The sequence below is a fragment of the Podarcis melisellensis genome, assembly GCF_964234715.1.
Source record: "Podarcis melisellensis genome assembly, chromosome: 17".
NCBI classification, from domain to species: domain Eukaryota; kingdom Metazoa; phylum Chordata; class Lepidosauria; order Squamata; family Lacertidae; genus Podarcis; species Podarcis melisellensis.
Window position 1 is genome coordinate 4,618,046 of NC_138534.1, and position 17,574 is coordinate 4,635,619.

Here is a 17,574-nt window from a genome sequence, read left to right on the forward strand (position 1 = left end):
GTGTCTCAAGTTTGAAATCTTAACATGCCAAATTCTTTTCACAGGTAAATATCAAAGCATTCCACCCCTCAATGGGATTTAAGTCACAGACTTTGTTTGTGTGCATTTTAGGAACAGCATTTCCTGACAGGCTTCTCACATGAAATAATTTTCCCTTTAACAGGATATGTGAACCCCGATAACAAAGTGTTTGTCCCTTTTTCCTCCCACAACAACTTTCTTTCTGTTCTGTGAAATCCCTGCTGTATTAGTGACTTCCATCCCTTTGTGTCTTTGACACTTTAAAGTTATAAATAATCTGTTTCCATTTATTTAATCCGTTTTTTCATGATGTCTATGAAATTAATTGAAGCATAACCAAACATTCTTTGTGGAATGGTATTTGTTTACCTTTTGCCTGAGCATTTCTTATTAATTCTGTCATTTTGGCTAGTTCAAGGTACTTGCACAAAGTTACATTGCCATTAAGTCATTTTCCAGTATTTTGCTATTAACACTCTAGCTGATGTTGTCACATCAAGAAACACTCTTTTATTTTCATTGTTACTTCAGATCTCTTAAAATTCTGTGTCTTAGCATTTATTTATTTTGGTTCCTCATAGGTCATTGTGTGTGTGTGTTTGTGTGTGTGTTTTATTATTATTTAACTGTGTCTTTTAAGTCCACCCTGTCCTTACAGGATATCACTTCTACAAGTGTGTTACTACAGATCCAATGAAAAGCTTCGCTACCACGAGACTTATTACCTGCGACAACAAATTTCTTTCAAAGGGGAAGTGGGGCTGACAAAGAGGGGAGGAGTTGAATTGCAAGGACATTTTTTGACTCTTATATTCAACTGATATTTAATTAGTTTGTTGTGTATTATGTGTTATTATGTAGGAATGTTGAAATGTGTTTGACAGTGTTATTTCCACAAAGGGAAGAATTTTTTTTGTGTGTGTGTGTGTAATTGTCTTATGTTTAATGTATACTGTCTTATTCCTTATACCCCAATGGAGGATTTTCATACATTTTATGCTTTCTAATGGATCAGGCTATTGTGTAGTTCAATGTTTAGATAACCACATTTCGCTGTCCCACCTGGCACACTGCCAACCTTCCCTACCCATTTTAAAATGTGTTAAAACTCACTTTACCAAGGAGAAGCTTCAGGAAGGTGTATATGCCTTGATTTAGCAGGAATGATCCCTTATAGAGTTAAATTGACTTATTTGGACAAGTGCCCCTTTTAAGAATGATTTTCTTTTAACAGATTGGTTTGAAGAGTTAAGAACCATGGGGCAAGATAAATTCAAATTGGACCCAGTGTGAATTGGGCATGTGTATCCAGGCTGCAATTAGCTTTTGGTCCTTAAAGTGCAAGTGACCGACTTCCCATGACTGCAAGAGCAATAATAAAACCCCATAGAAAGGCCAAGGTAAAGACATTTCCCTCAGGACGTGTCCAAACCTGTGCCAGCTGTGATGGGTGCCAGGCAACATGGCTAATATGAAAGCCCTAAGTGGATTCACCAGGGATTGCCACTACTGTGACACGTGAGACCACAGAAGAGCTACCTTGACACCTGAGAACACAAAATGGCGGGGGGCAAAGCGAACTGCATTTTTTCCCAGTCAATAGTGGACCTTCCTGCTAAATGTAAAGCATAGACCACTACTGAACAAAATACAACAGGTGTTCCTTTATGCGATATCCTATACCCAGCTATCTGCACTACTATACTTGCAAATGGCCTTAAGAGGCATGATTTGCAAGTCCCCTTCAGGTTTGCACAAACCCACACATCTAGTACGGTAGATACAAAGTTATTATTTAGTGCATATCTATATAACATAAACATACATTGTATTGGTCCGTGTTGCTCCCTCCTTTGTTGCCCTGCTCAACCAACCTCCTTTTCCATTAGGGCCTATTCCCACTCACACGGCACCCCTACCTTCACCGAGATTTAGGGTGCGGAGAAAAGATTTGCAAGTTCTTACAGAACTTTAATGCAAATCTATCTCCGAATGGGGGACTGTTACGGAAGGGGGGGGCATGTCTTCTTCACCTTCTTCTTCGCTACAATATATCAATTTATTTCCAATTGTCAATGTCAAAAGGGACTAAAATCTATAAAATTCATAGAAAATCAGCGTGCCAGTTTGCTCAATTACCCCAGGACTCCATCACATTTCCCCTGTCCAGCAAAATCCCTCAAGCAAGGTGTCAAGACCCTAATCCTTTCAAATTGCTCTGATCAGCCTTTCCTCCAGACAATGTCAGGTGGCAGACTATGCATATTTGGGACTATTGTTTTCTCATCCCCAGGAAGTGTTTATCTGTGCATATCTCCAGCTCTGCATATTCCCCCCTCCCTCCTCCTTATGTTAATCCGGTGTAGCTCTGCATATTCGCCCCTCCCTCCTCCATATGTTAATCTGTGTAACCCAACCTCCCTTTAATATATTCATGATGTAATCTGTGTAACCAAACCTCTCTTTAATGTATTCATGACGTGTTTTGCACTGTATTCTGGGACATGGAGGGAGTTTCAAAAACTCATGTCACCCCTTTCTCACTGTTCAATCTCGCCTTGAACCTGTTGCGCAATAAACTTGGATCTTCTGCAGTTTGCTCCTGTCTCCGGCTGAGCTCATTTTCCTCCGCAGGGACCCACGGACTTAGTCCGATGAGCTGGGTGGCAGAGCAGCCTCGCACCCAGATTTTTGCCGTAACAACACGAAAGCTCATACCAAGAACTAACTTAGTTGGTCTTTAAGGTGCTACTGGAAGGAATTTTTTTTGTTTTGACAGTGCTTGATTGTGAGAAAGAACCCTCAAAGCGACTTAAAAAAGATAAAACAGACTAAGACTGTTTATTAACAGAAAATAATATTATTAACAGAAAATAATATTGAGAGTCCACTGGACTCCAGCAAAACTATACCAGAAGAAAATAACAAGCGCAGACAACTGCTGGGAGTAAAAATGCGAACTTAGTACATTTGATGATTAACTGCCCGATGTTAAGATCATTTTGGCGATAGGTGAGGATAGTTATAAAAAGTAATAAAAAGAAATTGTTATTTAGGGGAATTGAATTTAATTCTAAATTATATTCTGGAAACGTGGGAGATTACATGGGGTAAAAAAAATAAATGGATGTACCGTGCCATATTAGAAGCAAACAAACTTGTTTTGATGAATTGGAAGAGCCGCAAAAAGATTCCATTGAGCACATGGATTGATAATATGGGCAGACTAGCTACATACGAACGAACTGCATGTTGACGCAAATTAAGAATAGATATATATGAAGAAATCTCGGTGGAATATTTAAGTGATAAGGTGGACAGTGGTGGGAAGTAGGGGGAGGAGAGGTGGGGAAATATTTTTTAAAAGGTGTAGTCATAGGTATATCAGTATTTAAAGTTGAATTCTCAAATTGTGTTAGTGTTGTTATGTTTTTTGTTGTATGTGTCTTTTGTGGTTGTTGTTTGTATGAAAAAATGATTAAAACTTTTTTTAAAAAAAGGAAGAACACTCAAAGCGGCTTAAAAAAGATAAAACAGTAAAATTGAAAAACCCAACCCAAGGTACAAAGTTAAAATGCCAAAACAGATTAAAATTACCTCAGCTTTCTAAGCCTTTGGGTGACCTTGCCTAAGCAGGAATGTGCTTTTAGCAGGCACCGAGAAGAGGACAATGAAGGTGCCTGCTTGATTTCAATAGGCAGGGAGTTGGTGGTGTAGGTGGTGCCACACTCAAGGGCTGTGTTCTTACAAATGCGGAAGATGGGTTGTGTGGCATCTGTAGTCAGAGCTCCTCTGAGACCCAGGGCAGGAGTCTTCTCAGAAAAAAAGTTAAAAACTCATACCAGTTTAGCCCTCTCAAGGCCTGGGGTGAGTGTACTGGCTATTCCGCCAGTCAAAATGGGCATGTGGCATAAAATGAGGCCCAAGTTGTTAAGGGCTTTGGCACTGTGGTCTAAACCATTGGGTAGGCAAAAAGTGAGGAGGAATTAAAGAACCTCTTAATGAGGGTGAAAGAGGAGAGCACAAAATATGGTCTGAAGCTTAACATCAAACAAACGAAGATCATGGCCACTGGGCCCATCACCTCCTGGCAAATAGAAGGGGAAGAAATGGAGGCAGTGAGAGATTTTACTTTCTTGGGCTCCATGATCACTGCAGATGGTGACAGCAGTCACAAAATTAAAAGATGCCTGCTTCTTGGGAGAAAAGCAATGACAAACCTAGACAGTATCTTAAAAAGCAGAGACATCACCTTGCCAACAAAGGTCCATATAGTTAAAGCTATGGTTTTCCCAGTAGTGATGTATGGAAGTGAGAGCTGGACAATAAGGAAGGCTGATCGCCGAAGAATTGATGTTTTTGAATTCTGGTGCTGGAGGAGACTTGAGAGTCCCATGGACTGCAAGAAGATCAAACCTCTCCATTCTTAAGGAAATCAGCCCTGAGTGCTCACTGGAAGGACAGATCCTGAAGCTGAGGCTCCAGTACTTTGGCCACCTAATGAGAAGAGAAGACTCCCTGGAAAAGACCCTGATGTTGGGAAAGATGGAGGGCACAAGGAGAAGGGGATGACAAGAGGACGAGATGGTTGGACAGTGTTCTCAAAGCTACCAATATGAGTCTGAACAAACTGCGGGAGACGTTGGAAGACAGGAGTGCTTGGCGTGCTTTGGTCCATGGGGTCACGAAGAGTCGGACACGACTAAACAACTAAACAACAACAACAACACCATAAATAGGCTTTAGAAGCTGTGATATATTGCTGAGGGGGGCAGGAGAAGAGAAGGGGAAAGCAACTCTTCAATCACCAGTCTTGTCTAGGACTCATCCAGAAAGTATAGCCAGAGATATTTTGGCAAATTTTAAAAATGTTACCCCTGAAAAAGAGGATGTGTCCTGGAAAAAGAAGACGCACGGCAACCAGGGGGGTGGGCAGAACTGAGTTACCTGTGACACAATTGGTCAGTTAATTTTTTAAAAAATTTACTTGATTGGGAGGCAGTTCTCCCCCCGAACCCCCGGCCACACCACCTGCAACCAGGGGCGAAGGAAGGGGGTGCGGTAGGTGTGGGGCCGCCCCAGGTGTCCCCACTGAGAGTTTCCTGTCTGTCACTCAAAGAAGAATTAAAACTCAGGCTGCAGTGTCTACCAAAATCTTTAATGCTCCGATCAGTGCGATACATGGGCAAAATGTCATTAAAAGGCACAGCAGGTTCTACACATAGCCAAGCAAATGAAGACATTGATCCAGCAATGACACATACCCTGGTTTAGGAGCTAACTCCTCTTAAGCCCCCCCCTCAAATATTTAAGGGGGCTGGGAAACCCCCACCCCCAAGTTGATGGCCATTGCCATTTAATTGTGTGTGCCGTGTCCTGTGACTATGTAGGGCAGGTCTTACTGCCCCCCACCCCCCTTATTTTATTCAGGTCGGCCCCCCAGCAACCCTGTTATTAGGGAGTGGAACCGGCACTAATTTCTCCCCCATGAGCAGTGATCCTATGTTGAAAACAAACCCATTTGTATCCACTGTATTAATGCGCCAAGGGACTATTTTATGTGCCCTTATGACTGACAGGTGGTGGAAGGAGCGAGCCAGAGTCTAGGGAGTGAGACTGTCCCTGGCTATAATACTGGTTTTTGCCTTCTCACTGGTCAGAGCTGAAGTTGTTATTTACAACTTTAAAAAGGGGTACAACAAATGTTCACTTGTGATCTCCATAGTTGGCAATTTTAAATGTTGCTGGTAGATGATAGATGATAGATAGATAGATTAGATAGATAGATAGATAGATAGATAGATAGATAGATAGATAGATAGAAAACTCATAAAAAACACCAAGATGAAGATTTTAAAGAGAATCAAGAAAAGCAGATACACCTGATGACTAGAAAGGCCAAGGGAAAACAAAGATACATTGAACGTCAGGGACGAAATCAAGTTTATTTACTTTTCAACCAACCAGTCTTTGGATGTACAAAGGATCAGAGGTAAGGGTAGGTGGATATGAAGTCTGCTTCAAGCAGAGTGAAGAATAATTGCAGAAAATAGAAGCCTTTTCTTTTAAAAGGAGAAGCCATTTCATAAAAAGAAGTTTGGCGTTTCTGTTGCCGAAGTTCTTATTATCATTACTGTTGTTACTATTTATTGAATTTCTATGCCACCCTATACCCGAAGGTCTAAGGGCGGCTCACATAAAATATCAAATGCACCAAATCAAAGCAGAAAGAAGGACCCCAGAAGGGGTTCCCAGAGCAGAGATAGCAGGAGTCAGGCTACCCCTGTCCAGAGAGGGGGGCAACTGGGACACCAGCCGAAGCTGATGGAAGGCACTGGGGGTCACTGAGCGCCTCCCCTTGTCTCTCGCCAGAGGTGCAGGGTGACCAAGGCCCTTTCCGGGCCAAAAGCAGGCCTAAACCCTGATGGAAATGGATCCAGAAAACCAGCTTCTTCCAAGGGCCCCTGGATCTGGTCTGCGACCACTCGCTCCAGAACCTCGCTCCAGAAGTTGGAAAAACCAAGATGGGTAAGATTTTAAGACAGGTAAGACTTAGAAGTGAGAAGGGTAGCGGGATCCAGGGGGAAAGAAAGCTGTGCATGTGATAAAGAGCAAAGCAGAGGCGCAGAAGACAACATAGTTCCATTTAATTTCATGTTAGCTCAGGCTGCCCTGTTGACAAAAATGCTTTGCAGCCATTTTGTGATAGCTTCTTGGGGACTATAGATAAGGTCCTTCGCTAATGGGCAGAACTTCCTTTTATTTATAATCTGGCTTCCAAGGAGTAGAACAACAAACCCTCTTGAGCAGCTGCTTAAAAGTGGTGGCATTTGGCATATGAAGCCAAACAAATTGTACTTACTGGGCAACTGCAGAAGAGGGTCACCAAAATATTGTTGAGTTTTTGTTCCTTCAGATGTGTATAAATCCAAAAGGTTCCAAACATGCCAGCATTTTGCATCCTCGCCAGTAATTCTGTTCCTAAGTGTATTTAGGTATTTAGAATACCCATTTTAAAAGCTGATGCATCAAACTGCTTCCTTTGTCTGTAACAGTTGCCTTGCTGATTTCTGTGTGAAAAAGCAAAGAAGGCATTTTGAGGGTCAATCTACTGATGGCATTGGTAGAGGCGGCCTGGTAGAGGCATTGGAGTGATTAGAGGTTTTCACCATTTTGTCAGCCATTTTTAAGCAAAAAAGGTCCAGCAAACGTTTAAGCACAAACATATTCACAATTAGGAAGGATGAGCCATGACCATTTTTTCCTGTACATAAAGGGCAGAAAATGTTGTCTGTTAATGGTAAGGCTTAAATGACTGAGAAAATATTTGAAATCTTATGAATCCCGACTCTCTGCCATTTTTACTCATACATAAGGGGGTGGCTGATTGTTCCACTAATGACCAGAGAGGGCCACACAAAATCATAATAGCCCACATTTGTGAAATGTTTTGGAATAGAGGTTTGTACCCTTCAATCCTGTAGATAAAGGAGGCATGTAGCTCCCAATTTTCTTTGCCTGGGGTACATGTATGATTGTTGAATGCAGGGATCATATCCATAAATGCTGAGACTATTCAAAATGTAATTTGACCCAAATTGTATTGCTGACTTTTTGGTGAAAACTTGCATGATAGGCTTGCTGGGTTTCCAACAAATACTAAAATCGGGATCCTCGCCAGCTCATCTGTTCCTAAGGCAATATATTTAAAACCTGGTGTGGCAAACTGCTTCCTTTGCCTGTAACCTCTCACTTGGTTACCTTCAACTGCAATCGTAGCTTCTATTAAAAAGCTTTTGAATTCTCAGAGGTGGCGATAAGCACTAATAACTAACAAGTGATCTCTAAATGCTCCATCGTAATCATGGCAGCAATAAAGTTGTGTGTCTTCTGGCTGAAGGTCAACTAGGTGACTATCTTGTGCTTGGCTGAGGGGAAAATCTCTGTTGTGTTCTGCCTGCAACTCTTTGTACAAAGATTCTTTCAGGTCGCAGTGAGGGGGACCATTCAAGCACCCTGAGCCTGTTGGAGAAAAGGTAGGCTCTAAATGGAATCATCCATCAAATATGCAAACTAAATATTCCAAAGAGCTTGTATTGAGCAACATTGGTTATTCAATCCCTGTTTCAGAAGAGCTGCGAACTGAAAAGCTTAATGCCATCGCTCTCCGTGCTTCTACCTGGAGGGACTTCTTGTGTGGGGACACCACTGCAGGGGAGGCCATTTCCTGTGCCATCACCACATAATAAGGTACATCTTTTGGTGGGACAGCCAGCCTTGTTTTGTTCCAGCTTTTTTTTCTTACACACCTCACAGAGCTACCTGTGCCGGAAGCAGATCTGCTGCAGTGACAAGTAAGAGGCAGGGTCAGAGCTCTTGATGCATCAAGTGAACATCTGCAGTGCAGAATTGAGAGACACCTGCGACTTGACTGCGCTGCTTTAGGTAACCGGCTGTTTTTGCTCCTGTGTCTGGAGGGGAGGGCTGCTCAAGACCCTAGTCTCTTCCAGGTGCATCTCAGGGACACAAGAAATAGAATTTTGCAAGCCTTCAGGAAACTTAACGGCAAGTGAACTTCACACTCCACAATTCAGTGATCTTTTTCAGTACAATCCTTTTGTGCTGGCTTCTCCATTTCCCCCCCGCCCCCCGCTTGATCTCTTCACAGTTCTGTCCAAGAGCCCACCACACTCAGGTGAAGCCAGCTCTTCCTGAAGAAGTCAGGTCAGTAAGAACAGCTGTGTTCCAAAAACATTTCTCTGGAATTGGTGGGAAAGGGCCGGCGACAAACTAATGAGTCCAGATTGCTTTTCACAGACCAGCAGAAGGAAGTTCCAGGCCCATGAATTCACACTTTGGAGGGACAAACAAAAAGGTGAGCATAAAGGCAGAGTTTGAAGACTGGAACCAGTCTCTCTGTTCTGCCCTGCAAATTAATGGCAATTAACATGGCACTCATGGCAACATGACTTAAACACATCTAGGTGAACATCCCTTACTAATGGCAAAGGATAAAACCTCGATTGTGTTCTGTCTGCAACTTCATAATTCTTAAGGGTTTTCTTTTTTCCTGAGAGAACATTCTGTATTCAGAGTGTTCTCTCAGGTTTTGCTTTTCACCTTGTTGCATTGGCCAGAAAAAAGCAAAAGACGCTGGTGGTTGGCGCTCCTGGTTTCCAGGACGGGGTTCAAGCCCCTGCGGTGTCCCTGCTTACTTCCAATGCAACCTCTCTCTCTCTCTTTTTCTCTCCCCCCCCCCCTTAAAAACTAAATGAAGCCAAGTGCTCCTCTGATGCATCACTGGTGTGTGTCTAAGACAAGGTGGATTACATGGATGCTTCCCATCCTAGCTCTCCTTGCCATAGGGAACAAAATACTTACTTCTTTTATATATACTGTATATATATATATAAAAGACTGTCTCTTATTTTTGCATTGTTTGTTTAGAAAGTAACCTAAATATACAAACAAACGGATCCTATTTAGATTATTCAGAATGTGGAAAAGGCCGGGTTGAAAGAGGAAATGGCATGACGTTCAGTCATTAGCAGAAGAAGAGGAGCAAATATAAGATGCTCAGGTCTCCTATTTTACAGAAGACAGTTGTCAGTTTTCAGGGCTGTCAGCGGCTTAAGATGTGGACAGTTCTCTGTATGAAGGTGTCCTCTGTCCTTCTGTATGAAGGTGTCCTCTGTTTGAATGGCGGGCATTCCAGGTCTGGCTGAAAGATACAGAAGGAAGAGCAGGGGCACTGAAGTTGCCCATCAACAGATAGCACATCGGCAGCAGACTAAGCACAACCACCTAGGCCACAGTCTTCCCCACTACAGTGAGAATATTCCCCTGTAGAATTATAGGGTGACCTAACACATCAGTTATACTCAAGGTAATATCATATATCCAGCTAAGTCATACTCAGAATCATTGAAATCAGCGGGTCTAGTGACTATGACTTAGTAGGATACAAACAACTATTATTTTTTAATGTGCATCTACACACAGCATATGCAAATTGGAGTCCATTCCTTTGGCCAAGTGTCAATGGCCACTCTAAGCAAACACGTGTCCAATTTCTGCAATTGGGGTTATCTGGGATGCGGGTGGCGCTGTGGCTTAAACCACAGAGCCTAGGGCTTGCCAATTGGAAGGTCGGTGGTTCGAATCCTCACAACCGGGTGAGCTCCTGTTGCTTGGTTCCTTCTCCTGCCAACCTAGGAGTTTGAAAGCACGTCAAAGTGCAAGTAGATAAATAGGTACCGCTCCGGCGGGAAGGTAAACGGCGTTTCTGTGTGCTGCTCTGGTTCACCAGAAGCGGCTTAGTCATGCTGTACACCAGCTCCCTCGGCCTATAGAGCGAGATGAGTGCTGCAACCCTAGAGTCGTCCGCAACTGGACCTAACTGTCAGGGGTACCTTTACCTTTATGCTAACAATAACACTTCGAACTTGGCCTGGCAGCAAATCAGCAACCAGAGCAGATCTCTGAGCACAGATGTTACCTTCTGACAAGGCCTCACTCCTCCTTTTGTGTTTTAATAGATCTTTTATATTTATATACTGTTTTAATTTTAATAATATTTAATTGTTTTTGATTATCACCCCCTCCTATGCTTTTAGTTGTTCCTCCTTTATTTGTAGTGCTTATTAGGGAAAAAGGCAGGGTATAAATAAATATCTAATTATCATTATTCTTTGGATACACTTCATACTGTTGCTTAATGATGTGATCCAGAAATGTATCTGCCACGAGTGTGTGCGTTTCCCTTCGCTTCTTTGTTTTCAGTGTGAGCTTCAGTATTTTTATATCCTGAAATGTGGGATATAGGGCAGGAACCATCTGATTCGGCCTGTCAGCAGAAGCCCTATTCAATTATTTCCACTTACTCAGAAGAGGCGTTCCCCCCTTGCATTCCCACATCCTCCATTCTGTCTGGCAGTTCATGAGGGTGATCATGTTAGTGCAATGTTTAATTCCTTTCATTTATTATTATAATAGTAAGTCCCACTTCCTTGCAATTACGGTAATTGCACATGAGGTTGCAGCCTCATGTGCAACATAATAGAAGCACCTAAAATGTTCTAAGAACTGTGCAGAGATTAAAAGATAAGACAGGTTGTACCTGCAGACTCACAACCTATTTTAGGCAAAAGAGAAAAAGCTGCATCTGCCGAAATTCCTTCTAAACAACTGTGAAAATGCAAGACCCCAGCCCCTCTTTTGCACCTGACCATCCTTTGGATGGAAGAGGCCATGCTGATTTTCCCCTTGTCAAATAGATGGTTAGTGTGATGGAGGGAAGAGAGAAGAGCACACATGAATTTAGAACGATGATCCAATAGGTTATTAAATTTACTCATCTCTGGGGGGGTGGCGGCTGTTTCCTGTTTTTTGGTTGTTGTTTTTAAGGCTGCAGACAGACATGTACTGTAGGTAATTTGAGAGACGCTTTGTTTCCCATGGTCAACATACACCTCCTTTCCTATAAAACAGGTTTTATAGGTTTTTCAAACAGTATGGAAACTTGCTTAGCGAGATTACACATCATGTGCAGTCTAAATTACATATAGACAAAGGCCAAAAAAAGACATGTTCTCAGCAAACTGGTGTAACTTTACCCATGAATGAATCGAACAATAACATTTCTGTGTAGAAATTTTATGGATTGTGTAGCATGCTCTGTAGCAGGATTATTTTAGACAGCCTCGAAGAAACCTGTAAAACTAAATGGTATCTGAAGTACTGTCTGGGGGGAAAATCCAAAATCCATTTTCTCTTTGTTGGGATTCTTTTGTTTGTATTATTGATTGATAATTTTATGTATCAATATTTTTAAAATGAAACAAAAATAGCAAGACGTTTTTATCCAAATATACATCAGTACAAGGACGGGAGAAACTGTGTTAAAGTGAGTCCAGAGGAGAAGCGATGCAAAATATAGGTGTGTCTTGCATTCTTATACAGAGGAGTCTGATTATACATACTGGCTGAGATCTAAAAACCCACACAATTAGTTCAACCCACCCCAGAGGGTTTGATTTGTTGAAAACAGCCTCCCCACTTCACTTGGCAAATATGCTTGGAAATTGGGCATTTCTAAAGCAGATTGTGAAATAACATGATGGGAGGGTGTGCTGTTTGAAGGCGGGGGAGAGTTTTAATGGGTAATGCTTTATCATGTTTTCATATATGTTTGAAGCCACCAAAATGGCTGGGGCAACCCAGTCAGATGGGCAGAGTACAAATAAAATGATGATGGTGATTATCATGTTAAAACCCCACTGGCCGTGCCCAAGACTTTAAGGTAAAGGTAAAGGTACCCCTGCCCGTACGGGCCAGTCTTGCCAGACTCTGGGGTTGTGCGCCCATCTCACTTAAGAGGCCAGGGGCCAGCGCTGTCCGGAGACACTTCCGGGTCACGTGGCCAGCGTGACATCGCTGCTCTGGCGAGCCAGAGCTGCACACGGAAACGCTGTTTACCTTCCCTATTTATCTACTTGCACCCGGAGGTGCTTTCGAACTGCTAGGTTGGCAGGCGCTGGGACTGAGCAGCGGGAGCGCACCCCGCCGCAGGGATTCGAACCGCCGACCTTTCGATCGGCAAGTCCTAGGCGCTGAGGCTTTAACCCACAGCGCCACCTGCGTCCCATGCCCAAGACTTTAGACATGCCTAAATTACGTAGCTCCTTAATGCAGAGCTGCCTGTTACTTTAACATCAACTAAATACACCAGTTATAGAAACGAGAATAACTTTTATGAGAATAATCTTTGTGGAAAAACCAATAAAGCTGTTCCTCTTCTGTGGAATTATTTTAAGTACACAGTATACTTGTGAAATTCCTTTTTAATTCAGAAGAGTAAAAAAAAGTGACTATTTGTGGAGCTTCAGGAGCCAGAGGCAATACAGGGATATGCAACCATATGAGACCTGTAGGCAGTGGTGGAATCGTGGAGTACAATCTGTCAGGAAGTTCTCTTGCACAAGACCCTTGAAAATGAATGCAAACTGTGTCAGAATGCAAACTCCTCTGCCTTGCATAGAAGTAGTTCAATTTCTGTCTGAGGTTAGGGGCACCATTTCTGAAAAAGATACCAAAAGTTATTTCTATTTCCAGGACAGAATGGAAGCCTTCGATCTAATTAAACGGAACAGGAAAATATTCTAGTTTTCCTAGTTCCTTTAATCAAGCCTGATTCTGTGCAGTTTTGTTCTTTTGACTTGCCTTGATCCTTTGGGGTATGGCAGGCTATAAATATTGCGCTTATGCATGCTTAAAGTTGCAATTCTATAAAAACCTACACAGGAGAAAGTCCCACTGAACTCAAGGAGACTTACCGTATTTTTCACCCTATAGGATGCACTTTTTTCCCTCCAAAAATGAAGGGGAAATGTGTGTGCGTCCTATGGGGCGAATGCAGGCTTTCACTGAAGCTTGGAGAGCGAGAGGGGTCGGTGCGCACAAGCCTTGTGAGGCCGCGGGAGTTCCTGCTGGTTTCCCAAGGCTTGCGGAGGTCTGCCTGCATCCCGAAGCCCAGGGCGTGCTGAGAAGCGAGCTCTGGGCTTTGGGCAGCTCTCCGCAAACCTGGGGAGACTGGCGTGACTTCCCGCCGGGCTCCCTAGGCTTGCGGATAGCAGCCAGTTCTGGGGGCTGGGGTCGGGGGAAGCTCGGGTTTCCCTCGCCCCGGCCCCGCGCCTGGGGGGGGATATTTTTTTCCCTTTATTTCCCCCCCAAAAAACTAGGTGCGCCCTATGGGCCAGTGCGCCCTATGGGGCGAAAAATACGGTAACTTCTGAGCAGATGTACATAGGCATTCACTGTCAGGATTGTGGTGCTGTCAGGGTTAGACTTTGGGGCAGAAGTCAAGGGCTCTGCTCAACAGGATGAGAGGAAGAACTCCTGCCCACAGGAGGACTGGCTTACCACATTTTGAAGTAATACATTGCCATCTAAAGCACCTTTGAGTCCAGAATGGAAAAACACACCCAGCTGCACCACTGGCCTCTCAGCAAATAAAAAACACCAGCTATGTAGCTACAAACACTGGTAAAGCAACCCTCCCAGTCTTAAAGAAAAGGGATTTGTGCCTTCAACAGACATGCCATGGGTTGCCATATTTCAAACAGCGAAAATCTGGACAGAAAAGTTGTTAAGCTTTTTTAGCTTTGCCCAAAGTTGAGCTTTCGGGGGGCAAAAACGCCCCAAAAAAATTTGGCGTTTTTGAGCTATTTTTATGGGAAATTGCCAAAAACGGCACTGCTGACACGGGTTGCCATACGTCCAGATTTTCCTGGACATTTCTACGATTTCCACCCAGACACTGCTTGCCGAATGCAGTATTCCGTACCCTAACTTCATCCCATGCATGTTTGTTCAGAAGGAAAATCTGGTGGTGTTCACTGGGAGTGCACAATTTGCTACATTAATTTAAAGTTTTTTCTTATCCTGATGTTCAGCAGAGAAGTCTCCAGAAGGAACTCTACAGGCATCAGTGATATGACAGCCTCTGCCCTCTGGTGTACAACCTAAAAGACAGGCACAAAAGGAAAGAGATACTGGAAGGGAGGAGGGAAAGAGCAAGCTCAAGGGCTAAGAGTGATCCGTTCATATGTAGAAGCCGTGAAGAGGCCCCAGATAGAGTTGCTTCTGAATAACCCCTTGGAGCTAAAGCTCTCTAAATTTTACTTTTGGTGTGATGCAGTGGGGTGGGGGGTTGGGAATGTCCATCTTTCCCAACATCAGGGTCTTTTCCAGGGAGTCTTCTCTTCTCATGAGGTGGCCAAAGTATTGGAGCCTCAGCTTCACGATCTTCACAGTTTTTTAGATTACAACCCTTTTTTTTATTACAACCCATTTTTTTTTGAAGGCCCCATTGGCGAAAGCGCAGCTTGGGTTACAACCTGTTATGGTTTACAACCGGACCTCCGGAACAAATTATGGTTGTAAACCAAGGTATCACTGTACTTCTACCTTCCTGCTGTTCATGCCAGGAAGGAGCAGAGCACACCTCCCATGTTCTGCCACTTGCCCCAAGTGTTGCATCTGTGCGGGAGCTGGAGAGTTCACAAGTTCCGATGAGGTCTCACCGCCACCCGTCCTAATTAATACCATACAATGCCTGGCCCTACTTGGCTTGTAGGAGCTGCTTTTAAAAAGAGGGGGCTGGGCTGGGGGTTACAATATCTCACCTCGGGCCAGTAGGGGGCAACAGACACCATCTGAACCAGGGAACTACAAAATGTGAGCATCCTTCCCCTTCTCTATCCTGTATGCACTTAAACAGTATTTTGTGTTTTAGGACGAGCGTGTGAAGGGACCAAGAAACAGCAAATGCATTTACATGCATCATTGCAGAGGTGAACCAGGCTGTGATCCTGTATCCACTCTCCTAGAAGTAAGCTCCATTGATTAAAATGGGACTTAACTTCTGAAAATATATGTATAAGATTGAACAGTCTATTAACTGTTTGAAGTTGGGTGTTTTATTAATACAATATCAAGAGTATAATTTATTATATAAAGAGATTATGATTTCCAGAGACCCATGAATGCAGATGTCATTGCATTATGACCTGGAGGTGGGTATCAGCCCCATGCAATTAGGAGACACTACTTGCAAATATTCAGTGACCCAAAACAAGTGAGTGAGTGGAACACAGAAAAATCTCTTTTTTTAAAAAAAAAAGATTTTTATTAAAGTTTCAAAAGTTATATAAAAACAAAACAAAACAATAATACAAACAGACAAAAGTAAAAACAAGTATAATTTCAATCCCTTATTTTCTTTTAACTTACTTCCCCGACTTCCTCATACCTCCCCTTTCTGTATTCCAATTTCTAATTTATTAATTCAGCAAATCCTTAATTTTCATTTAATATTTGGCCTTTCTTTTCTTTTTACTTATCCATTACAGCTGGAAACCACGTAATTTCTAAACCAACGTCATTCTAACATTCATTAATTTTGCAATGTTTCTTAAGATAGTCCTTAAATTTCTTCCAATCTTCTTCCGCTGTCTCTCTCCCCTGGTCTCGGATTCTGCCAGTCATTTCTGCCAGTCCCATATAATCTATCACCTTCATCTGCCATTCTTCCAAGGTGGGTAGGTCTTGTGTCTTCCAATACTTTGCGATGAGTATTCTTGCTGCTGTTGTGGCGTACATAAAGAATGTTCTATCCTTCTTTGGCACCAATTGGCCAACAATACCCAAGAGAAAGGCCTCTGGTTGGAACACAGAAAAATCTCAGAGCATCATGGCATTGCAAGGCCATAGGAGAGCCCTGTTTCCACCATACCTACTCTAATAATGTTGTTACTCCACAACTGTAATTATTAATGAAGGTAGTGTCTCACAAAAAACACCAGACCACAGAGAGTTTGTCCCAAAGGGCAGCTCCAAAATACAAGTGTATAATGCTCATCACTAAGACTCCATTTGCACTATAACTTTAAAGCAGTATCATACCACTTTAAGCAGGCACATCTTCCACCATAAAATCCTGGAAAATGTAGCTTGGTTAAGCGTGTTGAGCATTGTTAGAATCAGAAATGTAGAGTTGGACAGGACCCCAGGGGCCATTTACTCAGTTAAAACATCCGTGACAGGTGGCCACTTGTTTTTGAGAAACCCATGCTAGGTCTTAGTAATCACAGCATCCTTTTCTAAGTGCTCACAGACTCTGTTGGAAGGCCTTTCCTGGTATCGATATCAAGCTCACTGGTAAGTAGTTGCCTGGGTCTTCTTTCTTCCCCGTATGCAGGAACCTCACCTGTTCTCCAAGAATTCTCAGAGATTATAGGCAGAGGCTCTGAGATTATACCCACAAGTTCCTTTAATATCATTGGATGCAGCTCATCAGGCCCTGGAGATTTTAATTCAGTTAAAGTTAGGAAACCTTTGGTCCCCTCACAGAGCTACAGTTCTCAGAGTGGTTTAACAGCAAGCTCTGGGAATTCCCTGTGAGGGCCTAGAGGTCTCCTAACAATGCTCAGCACCTTACTCTGAAGAAGGCATCAAGGACAAATTTCTGGTTGTCCATCTATTAATAGCAGTCCAGTAGAGAATGAGAAAAGATTGAAAGTTGCAAGGTGAAACCTTATAATACTGGTTTCACAAGGTGTTGTACTTAGCTTTTATGGGGAAAAATGACACACAAATTAAGAGTTCTTCATGGTGTTTCAAAAACTGACAAATGTATTACAACTTTGAATACCTATATTATATATGCCAACAAGAATATAAAAAAACCCATTATTCTATTTGTTTCTAGTATATTGCAGAGATAATTTACTTTCACATCTGAATTCTCCTCTATGTGGTCACATTTATTTTGGTTTGCTATTGGTCTTTTTCATCTGGAACTGAGCCACTTGGATTGGGGGGGGGGAGGTATGTTTGTTCTCTTGGGACGCGAGTGGCGCTATGGTGTAAATCACTGAGCCTTGGGATTGCCTATCGGAAAGTCGGCGGTTCGAATCCCCGTGACAGGGTGAGCTCCCATTGTTCAGTCCCAGCTCCTGCCAACCTAGCAGTTCGAATGTATGCCAAAAAGTG

General features: G+C 42.9%; 1 long non-coding RNA gene across 1 annotated transcript; it reads left to right on the top strand.

Annotated features, from left to right (window-relative positions):
* The first annotated feature begins 5,481 nt into the window (after window positions 1-5,481).
* On the top strand, window positions 5,482-8,659 carry LOC309359689. Its single transcript, XR_014163906.1, has 3 exons — window positions 5,482-5,768; window positions 5,812-7,796; window positions 7,830-8,659. It is a non-coding gene; the product is annotated as an uncharacterized lncRNA (long non-coding RNA).
* The last annotated feature ends 8,915 nt before the right edge of the window (window positions 8,660-17,574 follow it).